The sequence below is a fragment of the Macaca thibetana genome, chromosome 10 (assembly GCF_024542745.1).
Source record: "Macaca thibetana thibetana isolate TM-01 chromosome 10, ASM2454274v1, whole genome shotgun sequence".
Lineage (NCBI taxonomy): Eukaryota > Metazoa > Chordata > Mammalia > Primates > Cercopithecidae > Macaca > Macaca thibetana.
The window spans coordinates 9625-23015 of record NC_065587.1 but is presented as its reverse complement, the minus strand read 5'-3'; the positions used below and the strand labels follow the sequence as shown (position 1 = coordinate 23015).

At 44.6% G+C, this 13391-nt stretch overlaps 1 long non-coding RNA gene across 1 annotated transcript; it reads left to right on the top strand.

Moving 5' to 3' along the window:
* Positions 1 to 13: 13 nt before the first annotated feature.
* On the top strand, positions 14 to 3189 carry LOC126964147 (uncharacterized). Its single transcript, XR_007729316.1, has 3 exons — positions 14 to 241; positions 1875 to 1966; positions 3076 to 3189. It is a non-coding gene; the product is annotated as an uncharacterized LOC126964147 (long non-coding RNA).
* Positions 3190 to 13391: the final 10202 nt, after the last annotated feature.

Genomic DNA, 13391 nt, shown 5'->3' with positions numbered 1-13391 from the left:
GAAGTGCGGCGCTGCGTCTCCCGGCTGTGGGTGTGGTTGGTACTGAGGGCTCAGTGGGTGCCGCCCGCCTAGAGGGAGTGGAGGGGTGAGCACGTCAGCGGTGGGGGGCGCAGGTCCAGCTTTCTCCATTTTTATTTATTTGATGGGGTAAATTTGAGCAAATTTCTCGACTTGTCGACATTTGTTATTAACTGAGCGGGAATTAGGAGACGAACCTGGTCCTCTCCGCACAGCCCAGCAGGTACGCCGCCTGTGTGCCTGTGGAGAACGGCGGCTCCTGTAGGGCCGACAGGTGTGGACCAAGTAGCTGTGAAATTTCTTCTGAAGAAAACGCACGAGGAGGACGCGAGTGAGCTCAGTGGAGGAGGGGCGCTACCCCAGGGGACGTCCCCATGCATGGGCTTGTGAACCCCGAATATCTGAGACGGTCAATTTAGAAAGTTTATTTTGCCAAGGTTGAGGACGCACGCCCGTGACACAGCCTCAGGAGGTCTTGACGACATGTGCCCAACGTGGTCGGGACACAGCTTGGTTTTATACATTTTAGGGAGACAGGAGACATCAATATATGTAAGATGAACGTTGGTTCCGTCGGGAAAGGCGGGACAACTCGAAGCAGGGAGGGGGCTTCCAGGTCACAGGTAGGTGAGAGACAAACTGTTGTATTCTTTTGGGTTTCTTTTTCTTTTTCTTTTTTTTTGCTCTGTCGCCCAGGCTGGAGTGCAGTGGCCGGATCTCAGCTCACTGCAAGCTCCGCCTCCCGGGTTCACGCCATTCTCCTGCCTCAGCCTCCCGAGTAGCTGGGACTACAGGCGCCGCCACCTCGCCCGGCTAGCTTTTTTTGTATTTTTTAGTAGAGACGGGGTTTCACCGTGTTAGGCAGGATGGTCTCGATCTCCTGACCTCGTGATCCGCCCGTCTCGGCCTCCCAAAGTGCTGGGATTACAGGCTTGAGCCACCGCGCCCGGCCGTTTTTTGTATTTTTAGTAGAGACGGGGTTTCACCGTGTTAGCCAGGATGGTCTCGATCTCCTGACCTCGTGATTCGCCCGTCTCGGCCTCCCAAAGTGCTGGGATTACAGGCTCGAGCCACCGCTCCGGCCTCTTTTGGGTTTCATAGCCTCCCCAAAGGAGGCCATCAGATACGCACTTATCTCAGTGAGCAGAGGGGTGACTTTGACTAGAAGGGGAGGGGAGGCAGGTTTGCCCTAAGCAGTTCCCAGCTTTTTTCCCTTTAGATTAGTGATTTTTGGGCCCTCAGATTCATTTTCCTTTCACAGGCTAAGCAGCTTTAGGAACTGAAAGGTTCGTGAGGCTGTAAGGAAGAGTCGAGTTTCTCCAGGTGAGCCTGGGCCACAACAGCACGCAGACCTGGGCGCCCACGAGGGGCTCCTGGGAGGGTTCGGGAAAGGGAGCCGTGAACCCTGACCATCTGAGATGGTTTCAGGTGATTTAGAAAGTTCATTTTGCCGAGGTTGAGGATGTGCACCCGTGACAGCCTCAGGAGATCCTGACGACAAGTGTCCAAGGTGGTCAGGGCACAGCTTGGTTTTAGGGAGACATGAGACATCAGTCAATACATGTCAGAAGTACCTTGCTTCCATCCAGAAAGGTGGGGACAACTGGAAGCAGGGAGGGGGCTTCCAAGGTCACAGGTAGGTGAGAGACAAATGTTGCGTTGAGTTTCTGGTTAGCCTCTCCAAAGGAGGCGATCGAATGTGCACCTATCTTAGTGAGGAGATAGGTGATTTGGAATAGAATGGGAGGCAGGTTTGCGTTGAGCCGTTCCCAGCTTGACTTTTTCCTTTAGCTTAGTAATCTTGGGGCCCCAAGATTTTCTTTTCACAGAGCCTATGACTAGATTTGCATTTTTAGATCCTGCGAGGAGGCTGCTACACACATGCAGAAGTCATGCTGGTGGCCTGGACTCCGAAGGGAGAGAAGTGGATTTGAGAGACATTTAGGAGGTAGGATTGCCGGGGCCTTGGTGATAGCTTGGTTGTGGAGGGTGGAGCAGGAGGGGTGTCAAGCAGATATTGCTGTTAGATTACCACCTGGGATATTAGGGAGAGTGAGTGGGCTGTTTTTTCTTTGTTAGGCAGAACTTGGTTTTGTGGTGCGGTAGGGTGCCTCAAACCAAAAGCCTGACTTCCTTGTATAGGCCAGACCCCACATGGCCGTTCCTGTGACTGCCAGGCCACTTTGAGGCTGACAGAGGTGGTTTTGTCTGGCCTCTGCCCTGCACGTGTTTACGAATGACTTCTCTGTGTTGGCAGATTTGGGGGTCCACCATATAGGATCCTGTGAAGAGACCTCAAAGGTCTTTAATCCAATTTATAAAACATCTTTTTGTTCATTATATCATTTCCACAATCAAAGATGAATAAAATATACAGAGGTTTATTTAGTGAATAAGGTTGATGGTGCACCTGTGCTAGGCAGTGTTTTAGTTCGTTGAGACACCAAGGAGTTGAGCCAATCCTTTACTTTGGAGTTTTGTGTCTGTAAGTCCTGCTGTTGAGAGCTGTGTGTGTTAAAATGTCTGATTTGGGCAGGTGAGATCTGGGCCGTCTGTAAGGTTAGGTGAGAGGAGGTTGGTGTCCAGCAAGTATCCAGTGCCCCATCAACATCCCAGTTCTTGTCCACCAATCTTCCAGTTCTAGGACTGATGCGGAGGCCCTCAGAGCGACTTCAGAGGAGAAGTAGTGTGCTCTGTGGCTGTCTGTTTTGGAGTGTAAATTGTAAATCCCCTGCAAACAAGAAGTTGGAAACAAGTAGCGTTTCAGCTTGAGTTTCTTGTAAATGGCTTGCAGTTGTATGAACCAGAGCATGTATACCACAGGGCAACACGAGGATCCCTCTATCACCATATCTCCCAGTGGCCTAGGTGGGGATTTAAACAGAATAATGTGTGCAGCCTCATTGTGTGAAAGTCCAGTATTTTGTGCTTGGAGTGTCATCAGGGAAGGGCCCCTGACTTTGAAGGCTGCTGCATCTCGCTCCATGATAGGAGGCACAACGTGGCCTTGGTCTTACGAAGACCTTGGGTGCCACAGCTCACTTCAGCCCTGATGAGCCTGACGCAGGCGCTGGGTCCTGGTTCTGGAGGTGAGAATACACCCTGGGCCTCCACTGCATGGCTGCACTGTGAGCATTCAGGTGCTTGTTTGGGGACTGATACGGAGTCCTGTGCCAGATGCAGTGGTGCACACCTGGGAACCAAGGGTCCCTGCTTCTACTGGAGAATCTGGACAGATGTAAAAGGTAAGAAAGGCTGGGGGTAGGGGTTAGGGTTAAGGTTAGGCTTGGGGCTGGGGTTGGGATTGTGGCTGGGGTTGGGGTTGTGTTTAGTTTTATGATTAGGGTTTAGTGTTAGGGGTTAGGGTTTTAGTGTTAGCATTTTAGGGTTATGGTTAGGGGTTAGGGTTGGGGTTATGGTAAGGTGTTAAAGGTTAGGGCTAAGGTTTAGGGTTAGGTTTGGGGTTAAGGGTAAGGATTACAGCTTTTAGGGTTAGGGTGCTTGGCAAAATGGGTCTACCCTCTCCCAGGTAACTCTGGCTCTAGGCCCTCTTTTATGTCCTGGCCTGCCCCACCAGTCCCCTGTAGCCCTCTGCTGACCTAACCTCCACGCTGTACGTTCTTACTTATAAGTGGGACATAAGCTATGATGATGATTCCAAGGCCTAAGAATGATAAGTGGGCTTTGGGGACTTAGGGGGAAAGGTGAGAGGGAGGTGAGGGATAAAACCCTACACATTGGGTACATTGTACTCTGCTTGGGCTATGGGTGGACCAAAATCTCAGAAACCATCAATAAAGAACTTTAGCATTTAACCAAAACCACCTGTTCCCCAAAACTATTGAAATAAAATAAAATAAAATAAAATAATAACAACAGATGTCTTATTCCTTTGGTAGACCACATGGCCTAGCTCAAGAATTGAGTAAATACTTGTAAAATATAAGAATAAATGGAACAACTGGGTAAGCACAGCTCATGCAGAGATGTCCAGCCATTTCAGAAGTGTTAAGGTTCCAAGCAGTGTTCCCTGCGCAGGCCCTGGGGTACTGCATTTTTGGGGAGGCGCTGCCATCTCAAGCCTCCTTATTTATGGCTCATGTTCTAACCCTCACACAGCACATGCTTGTCTTTAAAAGCATCAAGGTGAAATAAACCACATGTTAATCAAGGTAGAATAAGTGGGCAATTAGAGAACCCACATAATTTAGTTGTATAATAGTAAGCTTCTGCTGCATATTTAAAGAAAAATAGACAAGATAATATTTTTTATAAAAAGTGCAAATTATTCAACTGTTTCTGAATACTCACTGCTAAAACTCCACACTGAAGCACTGCCCAGAATGGTGGCCCGTGAAGCGTTCTCAGTCTGGGACACGTTATTCCTCTTGTGTAAAAACTGCACCACTTTCAGACAGACTCTCAGGCAAAGACACAGAAAATTATCTCATTATTAGATTCGTGATCTGTTAGAGGTTTCCTATCGCTGAGGTCATCTGAGCCAGTAGTTTTCAAAATGAGTTGATGGCTTCATATCCTAAAATGTTGCATTTAAATTCTAGTTAAAAATAGTTTACTGTATTTTCCATTCTAAGACAGATTTTTTTTTTATGCTTTACTTTTTCTGGAATTAACCTGCATCTTCCAATTGATCCACTGCATTAAATATGATGAGATCTCTTCTGTTCTTCTAAAAAATTATCAATAGTTTTGTGATGAATATCGATTTAATAGCATCTCAGAATGTAAAACATCCAGGTTACAATCATTAACTCTTCTACAATATTTACATGCAAGAAGGTCATATTTCTTTCTTTTTATAAGTCAAATTATACCTAGCAGAAACTCACATGTGTGAAGATATGGAAGATTCCAATTCACGGAGGTTCCTCGTCATATTCTGTACCCGACACTGGAGGCTGGGATGGTGGCACTTCATGCTCCTCACCTTCCTGTCTCACTACTTTTCCTGAGACTGCCAACTGCTGGCCCTTTACTCTGAAGGGGGTGAGAGGACCACTGTCCTGGCACTGGGGAGGGGATGCTCCTCACAGCACGGGAAGTGCCAGGAAGGCAGCCGTCACATGCCGGAACCTTGGCCACACCAACCACATCTGGGGAACTGCATGTGACTAGGGCCTAGCCCTTTAGGAATGCTACTGTTCTGGGAACATCTCCCCGGCATCCTCATTTTGTTTTCCCATTGGCTAGTCCAGCTTAACCCTTAGATGATTCTAGATCTCCCCTGAAAATACCTAGGTGAGAGTTATCCAGGCAAATTCTCTTTTCCTCCTTTAAAACCATAAAGGCCATATGCGTGTGTGTGTGTGTGTGTGTGTGTTACAGAGAGGCCTAATCTGCAAAAGCACAGCTTGGCCTTCAGGAAATAGATGGGGAAAGGGAAAAGGGCTGCTTTATGATTTCCTTGTGCCTTCAAAGCACACACAAAGAAAATATCAGCTAGTACTTTCTCTAGTAATTCCATCTGTAACATTGAGCATTTAAAAGTTGTTATAATACATTTAAATACCTTGCCCATATAAGCGCATTATAAAATGTAGCATTAATGAAACAATTAAGTGTCCCAACTTAACCTATCTTCTTGTAAGCCATGAAATTAATTTCTCCCACTATCTCTATGAATTTGTTTACCATTTGTGCAAATATACCACTGAATAGAGATAGTAGACAATTTTTATTTTGACAGAAATCCACTCGTAAAATTACACACAAAAATTCTGCTATAACCTATGTGCATTGGCAGATGCAATTAAATGTGAGCCAAGGCCCATTTGTTCATGCATGTGTTTTTATGATTTTGTTCCTTTTTTGACTTATATTTATAATACAGAATGTGAGAAGAGTTAGCTCTTTGTAGTTATTTAGCTGGAAGACATAGAAAACTGTTCTAGAGGCCGGGCGCAGTGGCTCAAGCCTGTAATCCCAGCACTTTGGGAGGCCGAGGCGGGTGGATCACGAGGTCAGGAGATCGAGACTATCCTGGCTAACATGGTGAAACCCCGTCTCTACTAAAAATACAAAAAACTAGCCGGGCGTGGTGGCGGGTGCCTGTAGTCTCAGCTACTTGGGAGGCTGAGGCAGGAGAATGGCGTGAACCCGGGAGGCGGAGCTTGCAGTGAGCCGAGATCACGCCACTGCACTCCAGCCTGGGAGACACAGCGAGACTCCGTCTCAAAAAAAAAAAAAAAAACAAAAAAAAAAAAAACTGTTCTAGAACCTTTAAAAAGCAGTTTCAGGAATTTTTTTAAAGTCCCTGAAATTACAAGTCAAGATATTATTTTAAATTATTATTCTTTTGAAACTCCTTTTGTGTATACATCAAGATTTATCAATAACATATAAACAAAGTAGGAAAGTATGGTTACCATATTTTATAATGGCACCTCATGTTGCTTATTTCTTCTATAATTAAGTCATAAATTGAGCTCACAAAAATATTTATATTAATAAAATGATTATCATTGGTAATGTTTGAGTTTTTCTTGTACATTTTTATGTAACAACAAAAAAAGTTTTTACTATTAAAAATGGTTTTAAAAAAACTGGAGCAAGCCTAACCTTAATTTTATAAATACAATAACCTGAGGCTCATCAGGGCTGGTGACTCTCACAGGCGCACACCCGGCATTGCTGGATATCGGCTCAGGATCCAGAATGACTTTGAACAATTCATGCTAAATTAATAAATGCACTTTAAAATAGGCCCATATTCGGGCGCCTGTAGTCCCAGCTACTCCGGAGGCTGAGGCAGGAGAATGGCGTAAACCCGGGAGGCGGAGCTTGCAGTGAGCTGAGATCCGGCCACTGCACTCCAGCCCGGGCTACAGAGCAAGACTCCGTCTCAAAAAAAAAAAAAAAAAAAAAAAAAGGCCCATATTAATCCCAAAGTAACTAAACCTGTGGAATTTGTAAAAGAAGGTGTTTATGAATGAGGACATGGCCTTTCGACATTAGTTCTGATTCTCCCCTTTCTAAAAGAATCTACAGTCTCTATTTTCCCATTATGAGATTTCAGAGGAGAGCCTGGTGGCACTTACAGCAGACATCACAGATGTCTGAGTGTTTCGGTTGAGGACGGTAAAGGCTTTGTTTGTTTCATAAAACCTTTGTTTTCCAGGGGAGAAAACACAGGTTGAGTCTAAAGTCAATCCTCCCGCTGAAATATTTTAATGACGCTGAAAAAGGTTGTTGTGTTTCGCAGGTGGAAGCGGAGCTGTGCAGTCCTGACTTCTGAGTGGAGCTAGAGGAGAATGATGTTAACGTGTTTGCACTCCTTGCTAAACTTTTAAATATAAATATACTTAAGCAATGCTTTTTAATGAGAATAAAATAGTTTAACAATGTTTATGCACCTATTTTAGTTATTACATTCTCTAAGCTATTTTTATCCTCACAACCATGGAAGCACTCCACCGTCTCCATTTCAGAAAGTAGACAGAAACTGAACAAAACTGTCCACTTTTAAAAAACATGATTTATTTCATTATGAAAGTTCATAGTTGATGTAATTAATACCTTTTTGTGGTCTTAATTCAATGGGTGTGGGCATCTGCACGCTGTCATGGGTCCACCGTTGTGGTGAAATCGCACACAGTGGTCTCACTGCCCTAAGCAGCCAGGGCTCTCTGCCTATCCATCCTTTCCTCTCCCCAACCCCTGTCAACCATTGATTGTTTTACTCTCTTTGTAATTTTCCCTTTTCCAAAATGTCATGTAATTGGAATCATACAGTATGTAGCCTTTTTGGCTTCTTTCACTTAGTGGTATGCATTTTGGGTCCCTGTGTGCCTTTTCATGATTAGATAGCTCATTTATTTTCTCACTGAATGATATTCCATTGTCTGTAGGTACCAGAATTTATTTATCCATTCACCTACTGAAGGACATGTTGGTTGCCTCCAGTTTCTGGTAATCCCGAGTAAAGCTCTGAACATTTGTGTGCAAGTTTGTGTGTGGACATAACTCTTGAAGGAATGACAAGGAAAGGTGTATTTGCCTGATCCCAGGAATCCATATAAACATCCATGATAACCCCACCTTTTTTTTTTTGAATGTATGATTTGGATGAAACGAGAAAGAGACTGACTGTTGCTGAGTCCCTGCTGCAGTCCCGACACAGCTGGAGACACCCTGATCTCCTGCTCTCCTTATTTTGTTGATGCTTATGAGGACCATGTTGTCTGAGGAAGACGGTTCCCATCCGACTCTGCCCCTGGTGTGTCACGTGCCGGCCTTGTCAACACACAGGAGAACCTGACAGGGTGAGTGTTATAACCCCATCTATAGAAAAGGAAACGTCTCTAAAGTCTTTAGCATCTTGCCCGAGTTCGCACACTTAGCAGAGGCCTGAGTTTAGATGCAGCCCCGTCTTGCTCTTTGACAGCCTCAACACCACATGCCTTGGGTGACCCACGCAGTGAGTCACTGACAGCCCTCGTGATTGGCGTGTGGCACAGCACGGAGCAAAATGGCCCACTTACCTTTTCAGACATTCAGGCAATTTGTGATAGAGCGTATGCGGTCACTCCCAGTTAGTTCTGTTGTTCAGTTTAATAGAATACCTAATTCTATGTTTATTATGAATAAAGGGAGATTTCTTGTGGGTTTTTTTTTTTTTTTTTTTTTTTTTTTTTTGAGACGGAGTCTTGCTCTGTTGCCCAGGCTGGAGTGCAGTGGCGCGATCTCGCTCACTGCAAGCTCCACCTCCCAGGTTCATGCCATTCTCCTGCCTCAGCCTCCCGAGTAGCTGGGACTACAGGCGCCTGCCACCATGCCCGGCTTTTTTTGTATTTTTAGCAGAGATGGGTTTCACCATGTTAGCCAAGATGGTCTCGATCTCCTGACATCATGATCCGCCCACCTTGGCCTCCCAAAGTGCTGGGATTACAGGCGTGAGCCACTGAGCCCGGCCTCTTGTGGTTTTTAAGAATATGAAGCATATCTATTTTGCCTACAGGTTGGAAGTTCCAATACTACAGGAAGCATAAGAGCAGGTTATAATGATGGGTCTTTTATAAGACTGAATTCACATCAAACTGAATCAGTAACTCCAGCCGTATGAACAGGGTGAGACATTAAACATTTAATGAAAAGAATTCCTTTCTTAGGTCACAGCAAGGACTAGATATATCTAATTATGCCCAGTAAGATGTATTGTGATATTTACAGTTAATCACTCATTTAATTCAAAGGGTATTTATTAATCGTCTGCTCTGGGCATAACATCAATCGAAAGCAATGTGTTCACATGAAAAAAAAAACTTACCTGAGGTGGCTGGGCACAGTGGCTCATGCCTGTAATCCCAGCACTTTGGGAGGCTGAGGCAGGTGGATCACCTGAGATCAGGAGTTTGAGACCAGCCTGACCAACATGGAGAAACTCCATCTCTACTAAAAATACAAAATTAGCTGGGCGTGGTGGTGCATGCCTGTAATCCCAGCTACTCAGGAGGCTGAGGTGGGAGAATCGCTTGAGCTTGAGAGGAGGTTGCAGTGAGCCAAGATTGTGCCACTGCACTCCAGCCTGGGCAACAAGAGTGAAACTCCATCTCAATAAAACAAAAACAAAACTTACCTGAGGCTGTAAGTCAACTTTCCACAACCAGCACACATTTCTAATTTGAAATACATATCTAAAGCTTTGAATGCATAAATAGCTATCCCAATGTAGAACTAAGTCAATAGTTGCTTTGAATTGTTTAAATTATCCTGGGAATCGGAAAGATATGTCTACATGAAACAATAAAGGTTATATTAGAATTAGTAAACTTTAGAAGACCATTTTAATCTTAATATATAAACATACTACCTAGGCACACTGCTTAAATATATCTGCAACCTACTATTTTTAGATTTAAGTAAATCATTAAACTTTAAAGTTGGTAAAGATTCCAGTGTTAGAGCTCTAGACTGTAAATCCTGAATGTTTTTCTAAAATTTTCGAGTTTTTATCTGGAAATACAGATTTTCCATGTCTCTAACAACTGCAAGAAATTTCACTTGGAGTCTGCACATAGTCAACTATGTGATGGCAACATCAGTGTAATAGATAGTATCACAAACATCCTGTGACTTTTATATGTATATTTTAAAATACTTTAAGTTCTGGGATACATGTGCAGAATGTGCAGGTTTGTTACATAGGTATACACGTGCCATGGTGGTTTGTTGCACCCATCAACCCATCATCTAAATTAGGTATTTCTCCTAATGCTATCCCTCCCCTAGACCCGAACCCCACAACAGGCCCTGGTGTGTGATGTTCCCCTCCCTGTGTCCATTTGTTCTCATTGTTCAACTTCCACTTATGAGTGAGAATGTGTGGTGTTTGGTTTTCTGTTCCTGTGTTGGTTTGCTGAGGATGATGGTTTCCAGCCTCATCCACGTGCCTGCAAAGGACATGAACTCATTGTTTTCTATGGCTCCATAGTATTCCATGGTGTATATGTGCCACATTTTCTTTATGCAGTCCCCAGCTAACTTTTGTATTTTTAGTAGAGATGGGGTTTCACCATGTTGGCCTGGCTGGCCTCAAACTCCTGGCCTCAAGAGATTTACCCGCCTTGGCCTCCCAAAGTGCTGGGATTACAGGCGTGAGCCACCACGCCCGGCTGAGGTCAAGTTTTGGAGTTTTATCTTGTTCTTTTATTGGGCCTTGTTTCTCTGTTTGTTTGTGTGCCTTGTAACTTTTTTTTTTTTAACCGAGATTTGAATATCTAAAAAACGAATACCTCTTACAGTGTTTGCATAATGGCTTTATGCAGAGGAAGACCTTCACCAATCGCCTGGCTGGAGTTCTAAAACTTCTTGAACCTGTTTTGATCTCTTGCTCTTCCTGGCATCTGGCTGTAGAACTGCGGCTCTAGTGTGCTGCTTCCCTCTGTTTTTAGTGGCTTCCAAAATTCCGGCGCTAATCCCATCAGTGCTTTGAGTCAGGTGAAACAGAAAGCAGCCCCCTGGGCAGCCCCCACACGAGTCCAAATGTTTGGTGAAAGATCAGCTCTTTTGTTTCTGTTCCAAGGGGAGAGCTTGAGTGTGAGGAATTTTCTCCTGATTGCTCTGTACTGTACGACATAGGGGAGCAGCACTAATGGACACACCAAATGCTATGAATTGTCCTTCCCTTTTCACTGAAATCCCTTCTTGGTTTTACAATGGCCTAGGTGCTCTAATTTCTCAGCTTGTTTATAGGATTCTCACAGAGGTATTCTGGTCGGTATATTGTTGTTAACTTGGTGTCTCTGTGAGGAAAGAAGGGGCTGTAGCTTTCTAGTCCATCGTCTATTGACATCTTACTATACAATATTTACTTACTTACTTAATGTATTTATTTTTGAGACAGGGTCTCCAGACACTGAGGTTTCCCAGACTGAAGTGACACAATCTTGGCTCACTGCAGCCTCCACCTCCCAGGCTCAGGTGATTCTACCTCCTCACCCTCCTGAGTAGCTGGGACTACAGTCACACGCCACCATACCTGGCCAATTTTTTTGTATTTTTTTCTTTTAATGGAGACAGGGTTTCACCATGTTGCCCAGGCTGCTCTCGAATTACGGCACTCAAGCAATCTGCCTACCTCAACCTTCCAAAAGTGTTGGGATTACAGGTGTGAGTCACCGTGCCCTGCCTTATGCAATTTTTAAATTTACGAGTTTTCAGATATTATCTAATGACTTCCTATTATGGTGAATGAAGATTTTTTTTTTTAGATGGAGTTTTGCTCTTGTTGCCCAGGCTGGAGTGTAGTGATGTGATGTCGGCTCACTGCAACCTCCGCCTCCTGGTTTCAAGTGATTCTCCTGCCTCAGCCTCCCGAGTAGCTGGGACTACAGACACCTGCCATCGCACCCTGCTAATTTTGTATTTTTAGTAGAGATGGGGTTTCACCATGTTGGCCAGGCTTTTCTCAAACTCCTGACCTTCTGATCCTCCCGCCTCAGCCTCCCAATGTGCTGGGATCACAGGCATGAGCCACCATGCCTGGCCCTGAACATTTTTTAAAATCTAAATTCTACCCGTTTCTCACACTCTTTGTTTTCCCAAATTGTTGGGAACAAGCCCCCAAATCTGGCCATAAACTAGCCCCAAAACTGGCCATAAACAAAATCTCTGCAGCACTGTGACATGCTCGTGATGGCCAGAATTAGTTCCATATTGGTGGAACACACAGTCAGCAGAGGTTTGAGAAGGGAGAATTTAGTCAACTGAGACGTTCCCATGAAAGGAGCAAGAGCAAGATCACAGAGACACCATGAAACAAAAAGCCAGGAATAAGTTCCAACCCGAGGAGAACAGAGAGGCCTCAAAACCAAAGCTAGGATAAGAAACTTCTAGCCCAAGAGTTATCTTTCAGACAAAGAAGCCTGAGATTCCAACCCAGCTTCAGAGAGTACTCACTCAAAGTGTTACTCAAACTGTAGGCTTTTTAATGACTTAGCCATGCATGCAAAAGGCATTCCCTAAGGTGGCACAGAAGATGGAGCCCCCATATCCAAAGAGAGCCAAGGAGAAAGAAAGACCCCTGTTGCCAGAGCCAGTGGGCAAAGGCAACAGAGAAAGAGACAAGGGTCCTTATGGTATGAGACCCTTGCAGATTTAGACTTATACAAACTCCCGAGAACTGGCAGGATGACAGCCGTAAATGGGGTACCAACATTTCTACTCATTGGATTACAAGTTCTCAGGCATCCAAAATGATTAACAAAATGAAGATTTCTAGGGCTTCTGTGGGAGAGTATGGAAGGTTTTTTGAACTTTTTAATGCTGTCAAATGAAGAATGATGAGCTTCATAAATTCGGAAAGGAGAGATTTCATTTTTTTTTTTTTTTTTTTTTTTTTTTTAAGTCAGAGTTTCACTCTTGTTGCCAAGGCTGGAGTGCAGTGGAGTGATCTTGGCTCACTGCAGGCTGCACCTCCCAGGTTCAAGCGATTATCCCACCTCATCCTCCCTAGTAGCTGGGACTACAGGCATGCGCCACCATGCCCAGCTAATTTTTGTATTTTTAGTAGAGACGGGGTTTCACCATGTTGGCCAGGATGGTCTCGATCTCTTGGTCTCAGGTGATCCATCCGCCTCGGCTTCCCAAAGTGCTTTGATTACAGGCATGAGCCACTGCACCCAGTGAGAGATTTATTTCCTATAAAGGGTTGCAGCCTGCAGGATAGTCCTGAGAGGCTAGGAAGCATAACCTCCAGCCAGAAATCAGAAACAGACACTTCAAGGGAGAGGTAAAGGAAATAGTAATGTATACTGAGTGACGTGGCCAAATACACATACTTAATAAGCTCTAGGAGGAGTCATGCGTATTTCTGAAAGGAGAAATGCGTGCATGCGCAATTGAGTTTCTTGCTC